The sequence below is a fragment of the Carcharhinus amblyrhynchos genome, chromosome 11 (genome assembly GCF_965287045.1).
Source record: "Carcharhinus amblyrhynchos chromosome 11, sCarAmb.v2.hapA, whole genome shotgun sequence".
NCBI classification, from domain to species: domain Eukaryota; kingdom Metazoa; phylum Chordata; class Chondrichthyes; order Carcharhiniformes; family Carcharhinidae; genus Carcharhinus; species Carcharhinus amblyrhynchos.
The window spans coordinates 94994948-95013874 of record NC_137334.1 but is presented as its reverse complement, the minus strand read 5'-3'; the positions used below and the strand labels follow the sequence as shown (position 1 = coordinate 95013874).

At 45.1% G+C, this 18927-nt stretch overlaps 1 protein-coding gene across 11 annotated transcripts in view; it reads right to left on the bottom strand.

Annotated features, from left to right (window-relative positions):
- Positions 1-18927, bottom strand: part of tns1b (tensin 1b) — a 590459-nt gene that overhangs the window by 280849 nt on the left and 290683 nt on the right. The window contains exon 1 of one of the 11 annotated variants that reach the window (XM_080199622.1): positions 13549-13594. The exons of the other annotated variants lie outside the window; for them this stretch is intronic. The gene's annotated coding sequence lies outside the window, so the exon portion shown is untranslated. Of the gene's footprint in view, positions 1-13548; positions 13595-18927 lie in introns of those variants that run through there. 11 annotated transcript variants of the gene reach the window in all.

Here is an 18927-nt window from a genome sequence, read left to right as displayed (position 1 = left end):
AAAAGTAGGGAGGTCTTGCTGCGGCTGTATAGGGCATTGGTGAGGCCGCAGCTGGAGTACTGTGTGCAGTTTTGGGCACCGTACTTACGCAAGGATATTTTGGCCTTGGAGGGAGTGCAGAGGAGGTTTACTAGGCTGATGCCGGAGTTGAGGGGGTTGAGCTATGAGGAGAGGCTGAATAAATTAGGCTTGTACTCGTTAGAGTTTAGAAGAATGAGGGGAGATCTCATTGAGACGTATAAGATGATGAATGGGATGGATAGGAAAGAGGTGGGGAGACTCTTCCCGCTCAGAAAGGATAGTAGGACTAGGGGGCACAGCCTCAAGATAAAGGGGGGGCGGTTTAGAACGGAGTTGAGGAGGAACTTCTTCACTCAAAGGGTGGTGAATCTCTGGAATTCTCTGCCCGTTGAAGTGGCGGAGGCTGCCTCGCTAAATATTTTTAAGACACGGGTTGATGGGTTTTTGATAAGAGAGGGGATTAAGGGTTATGGGGAGAGGGCGGGAATGTGGAACTGAGCCACGACAGATCAGCCATGATCTTATTGAATGGCGGGGCAGGCTCGAAGGGCTAGTTGGCCTACTCCTGCTCCTATTTCTTATGTTCTTATGTTCTTCCAAAATCCTAAAGACCTCTATCAAGTCAGCCCACAGTCTTCTCTTTTCTAGAGAAAGGAACCTTGCTTGTTCAATCTTCTCTTAAGGATAACCTGTCCGCTCTTAATTATCTTTGGCATTTTCTCTAGTGCCTCTACCTATATCTCTTTTATAATATGGAGAACTGCTTCTATTATTATAAATGTGCTCTAACCAGGTTTCCATACAAGTTAAACAAAACTTCTCAGCTTTTTAATTCTGTCTCACCAGAGATGAACCCCAGTGCTTATGGCCTTATTAATGTTCCACTCCTTTTATTGATATGAGCATCTTATCCCAGATCCTTCTGCCCTCGATCCCATCTAGAGACTTAGAGGGGGACTTTACAGTCTTGCTCGAGTAAGACCGGAAACTTCCGCCCATGTTCAACAGAGATTTCCGCTGTCAGACCTTGCCTGCTCCAATGCTGTGGCAGGCAAGGTGGTAAAGTTTCGGCCTCAGTTTCCAAGGTGTATCTGTTCTCCTGATTCTTCCAGTCAAAATTTACCACCTTACATAATTGCTATCTGTATATGAGGAGGTGGTGAAGTATTGGTAATGTCACTGGTCTGGTAATTCCACTAAATGGGATCAAAACCACAATGGCACAATGGGATACAAGGACAGGTATCTAGATGGATTGAGAACTGGCTAGGCAACAGGAGACAGAGAGTAGTAGTGGAAGTGTCCTTTTCTAGCTGGAGGTCTGCAACTAGTGGTGTGCATGATGTGGATATGCCGGCGTTGGACTGGAGTAAACACAGTAAAAAGTCTGACAACACCAGATTTTAGTCCAACCGATTTATTTGATAGTAAACTCACAAGCTTTTGAGGGGACTCCCTCTTCGTCAGGTGAATGGAGAGTTCTGGCCTCGGACAGAGCATATAAAGCACAGACAGTTTGGAGATTACTGATTAGAATGCGAATCTTTACACCTAACCTGCTGTTCAAGTCCTAAAGTGGCCGACAATGTGTGTGGAAGGAGCACTGATCACAGTTTAAAGAGATGTGTATTGTCTCCAGACAGCACAGTGAGTGAGGTTTTGCAAACCCAGACAAGTCACAGGGGTTACAGATAGTGCGACATGAACCCAAGATCCCTGTTGTGACCGTCCTTATGTGTGTGGAACTTGGCTATCAGTCTCTGCTCAGCGACTCTGCACTATCGTGTGTTGTGAAGGCCACCTTGGAGAACGCTTACCCGAAGGTCAGAGGCTGAATGCCCGTGACCACTGAAGCGTTCACCAACAGGAAGGGAACAGTCTTGCCTGGTGATTGTCGAGCGATGTTCATTCATCCGTTGTCGTAGCGTCTGCATGGTCTCCCCAATGTACCATGCTTCGGGACATCCTTTCTTGCAACGTATCAGGTAGACGATTCAGGTAAAGATTCGCATTCTAATCAGTAATCTCTAAACTGTCTGTGCTTTATATGCTCTGTCCAAGGCCAGAACTCTCCATTCACCTGACGAAAAGGGAGTCCCCTCGAAAGCTTGTGAGTTTACTATCAAATAAATCGGTTGGACTAAAACCTGGTGTTGTCAGACTTTTTACTAGTGGTGTGCCGCAGGGCTCAGTACTGGGACCTCTTCTATTCGTAATATATATAAATGACTTGGAAGAGGGTGTATGTGGTGTGATCAGCAAGTTTGCAGATGACACAAAGAAGGCAGGATTGGCAGACAGTGAGGAGGAGTGTCAGGCAATACAGCAGGATATAGATAGGCTGGTATATTGGGCAGATAAATGGCAGATGGAATTTAATCCTGATAAACGCGAGGTGATGCATTTTGGAAGGAATAATGTAGAGGGGAGTTATATGATAAAGGGTAGACCTATTAAGAGTATAGAAATGCAGAGGGACCTGGGAGTGCAAGTGCACAAGTCTTTGAAGGTGGCAACACAGGTGGAGAAAGTTGCGAAGAAAGCTTATGGTATGCTAGCCTTTATAGGAAGGGGTATAGAGTACAAGAGCTGGCGTCTAATGCTGCAGTTGTACAGAACGTTGGTTAGACCGCATTTGGAGTCCTGCATCCAGCTCTGGTCACCTTACTACCGGAAGGACGTGGAGATCCTGGAGAGAGTGCAGAGGAGGTTTATCAGGATGCTGCCGGGTATGGAAGGACTGGGTTATGAGGAAAGATTGGGTAAATTGGGGCTGTTTTCCTTAGAAAGACGGAGATTGAGGGGGGATCTAATAGAGGTGTATAAGATTATGAAGGGTATAGATAGAGTAAACAGTGGCAGGCTTTTTCCTAGATTGGAGACAAATATCACAAGGAGCCACGGGCTTAGGGTGAGGGGGGCAAGGTATAATTTGGATGCTAGAGGGAGGTTTTTCACACAGAGGGTTGTGGGGGTATGGAATGCACTGCCAAGTAAGGTGGTGGAGGCAGGCACGCTGGACTTGTTTAAGGTGTACTTAGATAGACACATGAGCGAAATAGGGATGGAGGGATATAGGAGACTGTTTTAAATAAGGATCACAGCCTCGGGACGTTCCTGGAAATCAACTGTTACATGTGTTGATGTTTTTCTCTTTTATTCCACAGGTGCAACGGTCCACCTTGTTGTCTAACGAGGGGCATACACGCGGTGGGTCGTGCGTGGGCTACTCTTGGATGTTTCGAAAGTAGCCTAGTACTTTGCGTCGTTTGTGTATGCTTAAAACTGGACCAGCAGATGGGCACCATGACAGCTCAGTGACTATCACTGTTTGCTGTGCAGATACATGGATTTGGGCCATTGTCTGTGGGAGTTTGCGCATTCTCCCCGTGCTTGCGTGGGTTTCCTCCGGGTGCTCCGGTTTCCTCCCACACCCCAAAGATGTGCTCTTAGGCTGATTGGTGTAACAAATTGTCCCTAAATTATTCTCCCCTTAATCTGGTTTCCAATGTGGGTGCCATAAGCATAGACATGGGTCAAGGGTGGAGGAGGAAAAACACATTGTTAAATGGCGGCGCGGGCTTGTTGGGCCGCAGGGCCTGTTTCCCGTGCTGTGTTGTTCTTTGTTCTTTGGCAGCTGGTGGAACTTAAATTCAATTGCTGCTTCACAGCGCCAGGGACCCGACTTCAATTCACAACTTGGGTCACTGTCAGTGTGGAGTCTCCACTCTCTCCCCGTGTCTGCGTGGATTTCCTCCGGGTGCTTCGGTTTCCCCCCACACTCCAAAAGACATGCTGGTTAGGTGCATTGGTCGTGCTTAGCTCTCCCTCAATGTACCCAAACAAGGGCCGGAGTGTGGCGACTAGGCGATTTTCACAGTAACTTCATTGTGGTGTTAATGTAAACCTACTTGTGACTAATAAATAAATAGATAAAATCTGAAATTGAAGGCTAGTGATCACTGTCAATTGGGTCTTTTGGTTCAGTTACCTTTTAGGGAAGGAAATCTGCTCTCTCTCCAAATATGGTCCACATGTGACTCCAAACCAATATGGCTGATGTGGGGTTGCAGCCATGTGGCACCTGAAAAGGCCTCACAAATCATTCACGTTCAAGGTGTAAGAAATAGGAAACAAATGCTGGTCTTGCCAGTGGCTCCCACATCTCATGAAAGAAACAAACAACCAGTGCTGCTGAGTTACCTCAAATTTAGCAATAGTGCATGAAAACAGTGGGTTAGTACCAGCTCTGAATTGCTGCCAAAAAGAATGCTGTCAAAAGACTATTTACTCGATGGAAGAATCATTGGGTGTTCTTAGATGTGCACTGGGTAATCATTAGGGTTCAAAACCTTTGTTTACCTTGGGGCACTGAGTCCAATGAACAAACAGTGGGGAAATGGGATGGATAGAAAGAATATACAGATAACTCTGATTCTGTCTTCTAAAATAGAGCTGCACTCACTGGGAGAACACAGGACAGACAGAAAGCTTGACAACTACAGAGTGGCTACTAAACGGTGAGCATAAAATTGATGAATTTACTGTTCGTCGGGCAAGCAGCAAGCAGAGAATCACAGATAGGGAAAGAACGAGGGTAAGACAGAGATGAAGAAAAGGGAAGACAGAGAGAAACCTGAGGGGTAATGAGGGGCCAGATTCAACGATAGGTCGGTTCAGGCGCAACTCCTTGCAGCCAGTGACAACTCATCATTGGTGATGTTGTGGTACTGGTCAGAAGATCTCCCAGCACAGGGTCAGTGCAGGAAGGGTGAGAGGAGAAAATGTTACATTTTGAAGCTATCGAAATAATTGAGTTATGGTGTAAACTCACCAGAGACAGGCATGGTCCACAGATATATTGGCCTGTCCTTCCTCAGTGTCTGCCGCTCACAGGCTTCAGGCTCACAATTTTTCACCAGGCACAGGAGTGTAAGCTGGACAGAGCCTCACTTCGTATATTTCCATTTCCCTCTGCAACAGCAGAACTTCACTTTCTTCATAGGAAATCGGAGTGCACTAAGATGTAAACACTGGGCAGGCGCTGCAAGCTCTCTCTGCCTTATCTTAACTACGTGCCCCTGCGGGCTTGGTTGGGCATACTTTACATTCCTTCTGTTATGTTTGCTGAAACGTGCCCAAGATATTTCTGCTTACATCTGTACTTTGTACAGTGTTATTTACTTTAATAAAGTATAGTAAATAGCACGCACCAATGAATATTAATAGACATCCACAAGTTTACAGAATCTCAATTAATCAAACCCTTTTCCCATTCACTCCTACTGTACACAATGCCAAGGGATCAAACCCTCTTTCACTCACTCCCATTGTACACAATCCCAATAGATCAAACCCCTTCCCATTCACTCCCACTGTACATAATCCCAGTGAATCAAATCCCTTCCCATTCATTCTGAATGTATAGAATCCCAGTGGATCAAATTTATTCCTATTACTATAAAAAATTTCCAATTTCAAGAATAGAATGACTCAGGATCTAAAAGCAGATTCGAGCACGAGATTTGTTGAATTCCCAGTGTGCTATCTCACATCAGTAATCTAATCAGGTTGCTGCACAGCCTGTACTGAGTGTTTCCTGTTTGTGTTTACACTGAGTGACTTGCTGAATGATTGAGAGACTGCCACGGTTTGACATCACTAACTGTCCATGTTCTCTCTCCAGTGTTCTCCTCCGGACCCAAAGATGTTTCCTCACAGCCTGAACTTACACAATTGGACCAATTGACCATGGAAGGTTTTATGGAGCTCAACAGCTTTCTCCTATCCTATTCTCCCTCCTAAAACACAGATTCTACATCAGCTTTCAGTGAATGGTAATCTGAAGAAACCACTGGCTGGTCTTCCAAAACTATAATCTAAAGAGACACAGATCAATTGTAGCCAGGACAAAGCAGTTCACTTGATTGGCACCCCATCCACAATCTTCACATTCACTCCCTCCACCACCAACATTCAAGTGGCAATAGTGTGTACCATCTGCACTAAAGCAACTCAACAAGGCTCTTTCAAAGGTACTTGTGAAGATTATTGCTCTACATTCTTCCCCCAGTTAAAAAGCATCTTTATATTTTTATTACTCTTCTTTCATCACTGCTGGGATCAAAATCTTGGAACTTACGACCAAACAGCATCTTTACCCCTACATACTTAGGAAAACTGCTTACCACCACTTACCTTTTATTCAGTAAAATATGAAGAAGGCTCAGGAGTGGGCCATTTGACCACTTGAGTCTTCACCGTCATTTAATAAAATCATGACTGATCTGATAGCAACCTTACATCTGCATCCTACGTACTGCTGAGAACATATCACCCACTCCCTTGCTTACCGAGAATCTATCTACCTCTGTCTTAAAAATATTCGAAGATTCTGCTTCGGTCACATTTTCAGGGAGAGTTCCAAACACTCAGGGAAAGAATTCACCTGTCTCCATTTCAATACAGAGACCCACAAACAAAAATCCAGTTAAGAGTCTAGCCTTGTCATTTGTTTGTAGTCACACTGGGAACAGCTTTCTCCTGAGTTCAAAGGCAGGTTTATATCTGATGGGTCCAATATGTGGTGACGTTGTGCCTTTAAGAAGTGTATCTCTATCATGGTTTTTGTAAGGAGTATGTTTAAAATTCAGTTCTGTTTCACATGGTGCTGACAGCCAGGCAGCTGACATGCTGAGAATATGGGATAATGCTTGATTTTAACCAGGGATGTGTTTGTTTTAATCTGAGTTATTGCATTTTAGTTTATTTTGATTTTGGAATCATAAAATTATACTGTGGAGAAGAAGCCCTTTGGCCTATCAAATGCACCAACACATGAGAAACACCCAAGTAGGGTTTTGATGAGGTTGATTGATAGAAACTGAGTCATGTGTTAATTGGCAGAGCTAAGTTTGCTGGAGAGATAATTGCTGAATTCGCTGCCCCATCCTCCGCAGAGTCTGAGCAGGCAAGGGGTGGATAACAGAAATATCTGTTGACTTCAGGCAGGAATTTCCAGTCTTGCTCAAGTTAGGCCGTAAAATTCCACTCAAAGTTTTTAAAATCAAGAGCAGTTTCTGCCTTGTTCTGAAAGGAGCAAGAGGTCTCTCTCTCTCTCTCTGTCTCTGACTCTCTCGCCAAAGATGTCCAAATGCTTTTGTTACCTCTGTACTTGACTATTCCAGTGGATTCCAGGATGGTCTCCCGCATTGTACTCTCCATAAACTTGAGGTCATTCAAACCTCTGCTGTCTAGGTCCTTATTTGCAGCAAGCTCCTTCGCCCCTATGCTCTTTCACCTTTACTAGATTCCAGTGAAGCAACACACTCAATTATAAAATTTTCACCCTTGTTCTCTAATTCCTAAAGGCCTCTCCGTTTTCCAACTCTATAACCTCCTTCAGCCCACAATCCTTCAAGACATCATCTAATCTAACTGGTTGAGGATTTTTAATTTTAATTGATCCGTCACCAGTGGTGACCGTGCCTTCAGCTGCCTGGACCCTAAGTTCTGGAATTCCCTCTCTAACCCTGTCCACCAGGTTATCGCTCTTCTGACTTTAAGGCAATTCTTAAAGCCTATCGCTTTGAATAATCTTTTATTTATCTAATGTAATAACTCCATATGAGGCTTGGTCACAAATTTTGTTGGATGTTGTTTCTCTGAAGCACCTTGGGATGGTTCACTAAATTAAGGGTGCTACATAAATATAAATTATTGTTAAAGTCATTGTTCAGTACAAATTAAAAGTATGGGAAGTTGTTTGGTCGATTAGGATTCTACACAATGATAACAGAGGATTGGTTAATTAACGGAAAGCAAAGAGTGAGGGTAACTGGGTGTTTTTCTGGGTGGTGATCAGTGGCTAGTGGTATGCTTCAGAGATCAGTATTGGGACCACAATTGTTTATAATTTACATAGAGTTTGGGACAAAGTGTAGCGTATCAACATTCGCAGATGACACTTAGATGAGTGGTAGAGAGAACTATGCAGAGGACACTGAACATCTGCAAAGGACATAGATAGTCTAAGTGAGTGGGCAAGGGTCTGGCAGATGGAGTACAATGTTGGTAAATGTGAGGTTATCCATTTTGTACAGAATAAAAGCAAAATTGACCATTATTTAAATAATAAAAAAATTGCAGCATTTTGCTGTGCTGAGGGATCTGGGTGTCCTTGTGCACGAATCACAAAAAGCTGGTCTGCAGGTGCAGCAGGCAATTAAGAAGGCAAATGGAATTTTGTCCTTCATTACTAGAGGGATGGAGTTTAAAAACAGCGAGGTTATGTTACAGCTGTATAAGGTGCTGGTGAGGCCACACCTGGAGTTACTGTGTACAGTTTTGGTCTCCTTACTTGAGAAAGGATATACTGGCACTGGAGGGGGTGCAGAGGAGATTCACTAGGTTGATTCCAGAGTTGAGAGGGTTGGCTTATGAGGAGAGACTGAGTAGACTGGGGCTATACTCATTGGAATTTAAAAAAATGAGGGGGAACTTACAGAAACATAAAATTATGAAAGGAATAGGGAAGATAGAAGCAGGAAGGTTGTTTCCATTGTTGGGTGAAACTAGAACTAAGAGGAATAGTCTCAAAATAAGGGACAGCAGACTTAGGATTGAGTTAAGGAGGAACTTCTTCACACAAAGGGTTGTGAATCTGTGCAATTCCCTGTCCAGTGAAGCAGTTGATGCTACCTCGTTGAATGCTTGTAAGGCAAAGGTAGATTTTTGAACTGTAAAGGAATTAAGGGCTCTGGTGAGTGGGCGGGTAAGTGGAGCTGAGTCCATGAAAAGATCAGCCATGATCTTATTGAATGCTGGAGCAGGGTCAAGGGGTCAGATGGCCTACTCCTGCTCTGAGTTCTTATGATATTCATATGTTCTTATGGTGAACTGGAAGGGCTTTGTTCCATTGGGATTCTGTACACTGGGAACATGTAAGTTGACATTTGATCTACTGTGACCACACCATGAGTTATATGAAATCATTCCAATTCTAGCAATCATTCCAGTTCCAACTTTTATAAGTGCACCACAGAAAGCATTCTTGTTTCTGAAAGCTTGTGGGATTAATATCAAATAAACTGGTTGGACTCTAACCTGGTGATCTGAGACTTCTTACAGTGTTTGATAGGGACAGTATAGAGGGAGCTTTACTATGTATCTAACCCCGTACTGTCCCTGTCCTGGGAGTGTTTGATGGAGGACAGTGTAGAGGGAGCTTTATTCTGTATCTAACCCCATGCTGTACCTGTCTTGGGAATGTTTGATGGGGACAATGTTGTTGAAGCTTTACTCTGTATCTAACCCCGTGCTGTACCTGTCCTGGGAGTGTTTGATGGAGGACAGTGTAGAGGGAGCTTTACTCTGTATCTAACCCCGTGCTGTACCTGTCCTGGAAGTGTTTGATGGGGACAGTGTAGAGGGAGCTTTACTCTGTATCTAACCCCATGCTATACCTGTCCTGGGAGTGTTTGATGGGGGACAGTGTTGAGGAAGCTTTACTCTGTATCTAACCCCCTGCTGTACCTGTCCTGGGAGTGTTGGATGGGGACAATGTTGATGAAGTTTTACTCTGTATCTAACCCCAGGCCGTACCTATCTTGGGAGTGTTTGATAGAGTGGTTTCTCGGAACTTCACTCTTTTTCTAACCTGCGCTGTTTGAAGGAGATTTGCTCTTGATTTCACCTTTGCTGTATCTGCCCTGGGGATGTTTGATGTGTGTATTAGATGGCTGCAATGATAACTCACTCTTCCCAAACACTATGATTCCTTGCTCTGATAAAAGACGATCGGGTCTGAGCACATCCAGATTATTCTACAAAGATAGTATCAAGTAAAGGATCATGTTAAGGAATGCAGCGAGCAACTGGACTTGATCACATTTATCAGTATGTGAATGACCTCTGTGGCTTACCTTCAGCTGCTATGGGGTAATTACAAATGAATGATAAATAATTGCCATGTCAGTAACATGTGTTCGACCTATTTGAAGAAGTCTTTAAAGAGCCAAGAGTGTATCTGCCATTGATTCTACCTCCATTCATATGTAAGAAAGATCGATGGTGAGAGATGGGAATTGGAATGATTGTCTCTCCCTGAGCTCCTTCCATCAGGTTTCCTGTGATTGTCTGACCAATTTCACGGGGAAAGCTCTCAGTCTCAGCTCATCTTTGTGAGGGCAGCGTTCAGCCTGACACAGTTATGTTACAAACACTGGATACATGGCACAAACCATTTGACCCAACCTGTTCACTATGGTGTTTGTGCTCCAGTCCTCCATCTTTCCTCACCTGTTATCCCCTGATTCCCTTCTCCATCATACACTTGTCTGGATTCCTATCCTATTTGCTCCGACCAATCCCTGTGGTAACGACTTCCACATTCTGAGCATTCTCCTATTGGACGTTGTTGTGACTATGTTATATGACACTCATTGTCCCCTTGCTAACCCTAATGCTTGCTGAACTGTGTTGCACCCGGATACCAGGCATGGGTTTAGTCTCAAGACATTGGGGTACAGTGAGTGCTTCTGAAACCTCACTGGCCACTGGGATGGGTATTCTCTCCAAAAAGGTTCAAACGACGAAAAAGTGGTACAAAGTTCCTCTCCCATCATCAGGACTCTCACACCAGCTGGCACGTTTCTTACTGCACCATTGGAAAGTTCCAGAAATGTCCTCCTTCCCCTTTACATACCCCAGAGCTCCCAATCTTAATACTGAATCATTTGATTTGATTTGATTTGATTTGATTTATTATTGTCACATGTATTAACATACAATGAAAAGTATTGTTTCTTGCGCGCTATACAGACAAAATATAACGTTCATAGAGAAGGAAAGGAGAGAGTGCAGAATGTAGTGTTACAGTCATAGCTAGGGTGTAGGGAAAGATCAACTTAATGCGAGGTAGGTCCATTCAAAAGTCTGACAGCAGCAGGGAAGAAGCTGTTCTTGAGTCGGTTGGTATGTGACCTCAGACTTCTGAATCTTTTTCCCAGTGGAAGAATGTCCAGGGTGCGTGGGGTCCTTGATTATGCTGGCTGCTTTCCCAAGGCAGTGGGCAGTGTAGACAGAGTCAATGGACGGGAGGCTGGTTTCCATGATAAATTGGGCTACATTCACAACCTTTTATAGTTCCTTGCGGTCTTAGGCAGAGCAGGAGCCATACCAAGTTGTGATACAACCAGAAAGAATGTTTTCTGTGGTGCATCTGTAAAAGTTGGCACTGGAATGATTGTTAGAACTGGAATGATTTCATATAACTCATGGTGTGGTCATAGTAGATCAAATGTCAACTTGCATGTCCCAGTGTACAGAATCCCAATGGAACAAAGCCCTTCCAGTTCACCATAAGAACATATGAATATCATAAGAACTCAGAGCAGGAGTAGGCCATCTGACCCCTTGACCCTGCTCCAGCATTCAATAAGATCACGGCTGATCTTTTTATGGACTTAGCTCCACTTACCCGCCCACTCACCAGAGTCCTTAATTCCTTTACTGTTCAGGTGACCTCCATCCACACTGCCCCCATCAAACACTCCCAGGCCAGGTACAACACAGGGTTAGATAGAGATTAAACATCCCGCTATACTATCCCCACCAAACACTCCCAGGACAGGTACAGTACAGGGTTAAATATAAGTTAAAGCCTGCTCTGCATTGTTCTATCAATGTCTGTGCCCCAGCCTCTGAAATCTGGTGCCAGCTACAAAATGATCGTTTCCAAATTTGAACCTTACGCTTTCTGATTAGGGCAACTGAATTCTGAGTGATTTTGTGTTTGTCGCTTAAGACTCCCACTACACTGTGTCTTTACTGGTATCAGAGTGAGGAGGTTGTCCCACCCTTTGCCTCTGCTAGAATCAATCCCAGCTTCCAGTTTCAAAAAGTTGGCTTCTGCCCCAAGTGCTTGACCCCCTTACGTAATATCCAGCTGCTACACCATGCAATATTTGAAGGCAATTGGGTAGATACCTGAGTATCTCTTATCCTGCAGAATATCCAGTGGAATTCAACAAATAGCCACAGTTAACTGAGTGTAGAGGGCGGGGAATCTTCCCCTTTGACCCGTTCGCTCCCCTTCTTTTGCGCGTGGTTGAGTAACATAGAAACTAGAAGCAGGAGGCGGCCATTCGGCCCTTCAAGGCAGCTCCGCCATTCATTTTGATCATGGCTGATTATCAAATTCAATATCCTGATGCCCCCTTTCTCCTCATATCCCTCGATCCCTTTAGTCCCAAGAGCTATATCTAATTTTTTCTTGAAATCAGACAATGCTTTGCCCTCAATGATATTCTGTGGGAGTGACTTCCACACATTCACCATACTCTGGTAAAGAAATTTCTCCTCACCCCAGTTCTAAAAGGTTTACTCCTTATTCTCAAGCTATGACCATTAGTCTGGACTCTCCCACCATCGGGAACATTCTTTCTGAATCTACCCTGTCTAACCCTGTTAGAATTTTATAAGTTTCCATGAGATCCTCTCTCATTTTTCAAAACTCCAGTGAATATGATCCTAACTGACTTAGTCTCTCCTCATATGACAGACCCGCCATGGCAGGAATCAGCCTGGTAACCTTCGCTGTACTCCCTCTACAGCAAGGACATCCTTCCTCATATAAGGAGACCAAAACTGCACACAATACTCCAGGTGTGGCCTCACAGATGATAGATAGCAAGGCGTGGGGAGGACGGAAACATCAGAACAGAAAAAATAGGAGCAGATGGTGGCACAGTGATTAGCATTGCTGCCTCATAGCGCCAGGGACCTGGGTTTAATTCCCGACTTGGCTCACTGTCTGTGCAGAGTCTGCACGTTCTCCCCATGTCTGCATGGGTTTCTTTCTGGTGCTCTGGTTTCCTCCCACTGTCTGAAAGACGTGCTGGTTTGGTGCATTGGCCGTGCTAAATTCTCCCTCAGTGTACTCGAATAGGTGCCGCAGAGTGGCAACAAGGGGATTTTCACAGTAACTTCATTGAGGTAAGCCAACATATGGCGCTCTTAAATAAACTTCAAACTTTTTAAGCAAGAGGCTAATAATCTCCTTGAGCCAGTTATTTAATAAGATTATGAACCCAAATTCCATGTCCCGAAATAACTCGATTCCTTCTGTATCCAAAAAACTAAAATTGATTGGTTTCTGTAGTTCCACCAGAAAGTGGATTATGTCTGATAATCCAGCCTGAATCCTGTGGACTGCCTCGCACCTTCTGAGACGTGACAAGCAACGAAGAAAAAGCTGATGCGGTGGGGGGAGAGCAATGCTGCATTCTACCCCGTGATAGCGCACTATCAATAAAGTCATCTCCCAACTCCAGCAATCCAATCTGAAACTGAGACAATCACTTGCAAGACTACGCACTCAATCTGACACAATTTAAAGGCTGCAGAGTGACTTGCCTAACTTTTGCCTTACCAGCAGCAACTAATCCTTAAAGATGACCAATCTGTCGATAACAGTTCTTAGATTAGCCATGGCATACACTCACAACACAGCTGCTGCTTTCCTACCTTGATCCCAGTCAGCGGTTAAAAGGGTTCTCCGTCTGGATAGTGACAGCTAGCCTGCCTCCTCAATTCTATCTCCTATGATGCAGGCTCTCACACCAGGATTACTGGAAGTGAACTGCATCCTGGCACCCGGAGGGAGATTTAACAACAGAACACTATATATGGGTATGAATAAAGGAACGAAGAGAGGGCAAGGGAAAGGCATGGAGATAGCTAGGGGAAGGAAGTGCGAGAAAGACAAATTAAAAAGGGGAGATAATGTCAGGCAGAAACAGAGTGAAGTACAGATTCAAGGAGAGATAAAGTCAGAGAGCCAGAAAGTAGATGGAGAGTTGAAACATTGGGAAAATTGCAGAGCAATATTGAGAGTTCAAAGACTGAGTAAACACAAAAAGAGCAATATAAGAGAAGAGAAACAGAGAAACCATATCCCAGTGAGAGTCAGCTTGTGTGGGACTGTATCCCAGTGAGAGTCAGTGTGTGTGGAACTGTATCCCAGTGAGAGTCAGTGCATGTGGAACTGTATCCCAGTGAGAGACAGTGTGTGCGGAACTGTATCCCAGTGAGAGTCAGTGTGTGTGGAACTGTATCCCAGGCGAGTCATTGCGTGTGGAACTGTATCCCAGTGAGAGTCAGCGTGTGTGGAACTGTATCCCAGTGAGAGTCTGTGTGTGTGGAACTGTATCCCAGTGAGAGTCAGTGTGTGTGGAACTGTATCCCAGTGAGAGTCAGTGTATGTGGAACTGTATCCCAGTGAGAGTCAGTGTGTGTGGAACTGTATCCCAGTGAGAGTCAGTGTGTGTGGAACTGTATCCCAGTGAGAGTCAGTGTGTGTGGAACTGTATCCCAGTGAGAGTCAGTGTGTGTAGAACTGAATCCCAGTGAGAGCCAGTGTGTTTGTGGAGCTGTATCCCAGTGAGAGTCAGTGTGTGTGGAACTGTATCCCAGTGAGAGTCAGTGTGTGTGGAACTGTACCCCAGTGAGAGTCAGTGTGTGTGGAACTGTATCCCAGTGAGAGTCAGTGTGTGTGGAACTGTACCCCAGTGAGAGTCAGTGTGTGTGGAACAGTATCCCAGTGAGAGTCAGTGTGTGTGGAAACTGTATCCCAGTGAGAGTCAGTGTGTGTGGAACTGTACCCCAGGAGAGTCATTGCCTGTGGAACTGTACCCCAGGAGAGTCATTGTGTGTGGAACTGTACCCCAGGCAAGTCATTGCGTGTGGAACTGTATCCCAGTGAGAGTCAGTGTGTGTGGAACTGTATCCCAGTGAGAGTCAGTGTGTGTGGAACTGTATCCCAGTGAGAGTCAGTGTGTGTGGAACTGTATCCCAGTGAGAGTCAGTGTGTGTGGAACTGTATCCCAGTGAGAGTCAGTGTGTGTGGAACTGTATCCGAGTGAGAGTCAGTGTGTGTGGAACTGTATCCCAGTGAGAGTCAGTGTGTGTGGAACTGTATCCCAGTGAGAGTCAGTGTGTGTGGAACTGTATCCCAGTGAGAGTCAGTGTGTGTGGAACTGTATCCCAGTGAGAGTCAGTGTGTGTGGAACTGTATCCCAGTGAGAGTCAGTGTGTGTGGAACTGTATCCCAGTGAGAGTCAGTGTGTGTGGAACTGTATCCCAGTGAGAGTCAGTGTGTGTGGAACTTTACCTGCTGCAGTGAACCGAGATTTGCCTGGCTGACAAATTCTCTGGAGTTGCAGCAGGAGTGTGGCCTGAACGGATGCTAAGAATGTGCCCAGTGAGTCAAAGAGATATACAGCAGAAACAGGCCCTTCGGCCCAACCTGCCCACGTTAACCATATTTCCTAAACTGAACTAGTCTTTAAACCAGAACGTCAGCCTCAGAGACAAAAAATAACTACAGTGGCAGAAGGGCAGCATAGTGGCATGGTAGTTAGCATTGCTTTTTCACAGCACCAGGGACCTGAGTTCAATTCCAGCCTTTAATCACTGTCTTTGCGGTGATTGCACATTCTCCCCATGTCTCCGGGTGCTCTGGTTTCCTACCACAGTCCAAAGATGTGTGGTTTAGGTTGACTGGCCATGCTATATTGACCGTTAGTGTTTGAAGGATTGGCAGGTCAAACTCTTGGGGTTATGGGGATAGGGCCAGGCTGGGATTGTTGTCAGTATAGGCCAAAGCCTCACAACACCAGGTTAAAGTCCAACAGGTTTTTTGGGCCAAATGGCCTCCTTCTTCTTCTGCATTGGAGGGATTCTATGATTCTATGAGCTTCAGTGCAACCATTGAGGCAGGAGTTATTGAATCAATCCCCATTCTGGCCTCTGAACTAACATTCAGCAGGATACCCATGTTTAGTGAGTATGAAAAGTCAGAAAACCCACCCAGGACATTGAAGTAACCACCTGAGTAACTGGTATAATGATGCTTTCTGCCACAAAGTATTGCTCATGTCACAAACTGTCACACTGTTAAATAGCCTGGGAATCCTCCTGCTATTTTACACCCCTGTGGCAGTAACAATGGGTGGGGCAAAAGTGTGAAAACTCATACAAATGCAGCAGCAGAGTTTCAGATCACAGCCCTCGCTGAGTTTATTTACATTCTTCCAATTTAATTAAATCTTAATCGTGTCATTTTCCTGCCTCAGGAATTCCTCACATTCCGTGGGCCACAATCATCTTGAAACAGGAATATTTGAGTTTCCTCCATAATGAGACAGTTTAAAAGCAATCAGCACTCTTATACAATCACTGTGCACAGGAGGGGACAGAGGGTGTACTGAGGGCAATAAATCAGCATGGACTGGGCAGGTGAGGAAGTACCGCTTGTTTATCGCATCAAACCATTGCTGATTCCAAATTTCTTCAGCACTGAAGGATTTTCCTAATCAACCAATAATTCCATTCCATTGCACCATGTGTTAGGAAATAGATGTGGAGATGTTGGTTTTGGACTGGGTGGGCACAGTAAAAGTCTCACAACACCAGGTTAAAGTCCAACAGGTTTATTTGAAATCACGAACTTTCAGAATGCTGCCCCTCCATCAGGTGAGCCCTGATGGCTCATGTCCTGATCTCACCTGATGAAGGAGCAGCACTCAAAACAACTTATGATTCCAAATAAACCCGTTGGACATTAACCTGGTGTTGTGAGACTTCTTACTTAGGAAATAGAGTTCATTTCAACAGCTGATATTTGTTTGTGTATGTGAGAAATAGGTTGAAGTGTGTTTCTGTATGTGTGTGCGAAGGGTTAAAACTTGAGCTTCATGTTAAACAAAGGTAACTGCAAGCCTATGGGTTTTAATTTCACTTAAAATTGTGCCTTAATTGTAATTAAGAGTTTATGATGTAAAACATAGAACATAGAACACTACAGCACAAACAGGCCCTCAGCCCACAAGTTGCGCTGATCATATCCCTACCTACCAGGCCTATCTATAACTCTCAATCCCATTAAATCCCTTATACTCATCCAGAAGTCTCTTAAAAGACCCCAGCGAGTTCGCCTCTACCACCATCAACGGCAGCCAATTCCACTCAGTCACCACCCTCTGAGTGAAAAACTTACCCCTAACATCTCCTCTGTACCTGCTCCCCAGCACCTTAAACCAGTGTCCTCCCGTAGCGACCATTTCAGCCCTGGGAAATAGCCCCTGAGAATCCACGCTATCTATACCTCTCAACATTTTATAAACCTCTATCAGGTCGCCTCTCAATCTTCATCTCTCCAGGGAGGAGACCTAGCTCCCTCAACCTATTCTCATAAGGCATGCCTCCCAATCCAGGCAACATCCTTGTAAATCTCCTCTGCACCCTCTCAACAGCTTCCACATCCTTCTTGTAATGAGGCGACCAGAACTGCGCACATAAGAACATAACATAAGAACATAAGAAATAGGAGCAGGAGTAGGCCATCGAGCCTTTCAAACCTGCCCTGCCATTCAATAAGATCATGGCTGATCTGAAGTGGCTCAGTTCCACTTTCCTGCCTTCTCTCCATAACCCTTAATTCCCTTACCTATCAAAAACCTATCTACCCGCATCTTAAATATATTTAGTGAGGCAGCCTCTACCACTTCAACAGGCAGAGAATTCCAGAGATTCACCACCCTTTGAGTGAAGAAGTTCCTCCTCAACTCCATTCTAAACTGCTCCCCCCTTATCTTGAGGCTGTGCCCTCTAGTCCTACTGTCCCTTCTGAGCGGGAAGAGCCTCTCCACCTCTACCCTATCCATCCCATTCATCATCTTGTACGCCTCAATGAGATCTCCCCTCATCCTTCTAAACTCTAACGAGTACACGCCTAGTTTATTCAGCCTCTCCTCATAGCTCAACCCCCTCAACTCCGGTATCAGCCTAGTAAACCTCCTCTGCACTCCCTCCAAGGCCAAAATATCCTTGCGTAAGTGCGGCGCCCAAAACTGCACACAGTACTCCAGCTGCGGCCTCACCAATGCCCTATACAGCTGCAGCAAGACCTCCCTACTTTTATATTCAATCCCCCTCGCTATGAAGGCCAGCATCCCATTCGCCTTCCTGACCACCTGCTGCACCTGCAGGCTGGGTTTTTGCGACTCATGCCCAAGGACCCCGAGGTCCCTCTGCACCGTAACATGCTGCAGCTTTTCGCCACGTAAGTAATAGTCCTTCCTACCATTCTTCCTACCAAAGTGGACAACTTCACACTTGCTGACATTAAATTCCATTTGCCAGTTCCTGGCCCATTCGCCCAGCCTATCTAGATCCCTCTGCAGACTTTCCACACCCTCCGCACAATTTGCCTTTCCCCCAATCTTGGTGTCATCAGCAAATTTCGTCACTTTGCACTCAGTTCCCTCCTCCAGATCATCTATATAAATGGTGAATAGCTGAGGCCCCAGCACCGATCCCTGGGGCACTCCACGAGTCACCAACCGTCAATCTGAATAGCACCTATTGACACCCACTCTCTGCCTCCTATTTTACAGCCAATCCCCTATCCACGCTAACACCCTACCCCCAACTCCATGCCCCCTGACCTTCTGTAACAACCTCTTGTGCGGCACCTTATCAAACGCCTTCTGAATATCAAGAAACACCACATCCACCGGTTCTCCTCTATCCACCGCACAAGACACATCCTCACAGAATTCCAATAAATTCGTCAGACACGACTTCCCTTTAACGAAACCATGCTGCGTCAGCTCTATCAAACAATTCTCCTCAAGATGCCTCGCTATTTTCTCCTTGATTACGGATTCAAGCATTTTACCTACATCAGACGTTAAACTAACCGGCCTATAATTCCCCGCCTTTTGCCTGTCTGCAGAAGGATCTAGATTGGCTGGGCGAATGGGCCAGGAAATGGCAAATGGAATTTAATGTTGGCAAGTGCGAGGTGGTCCACTTTGGTAGGAAGAATGGTAGGAGGATTAT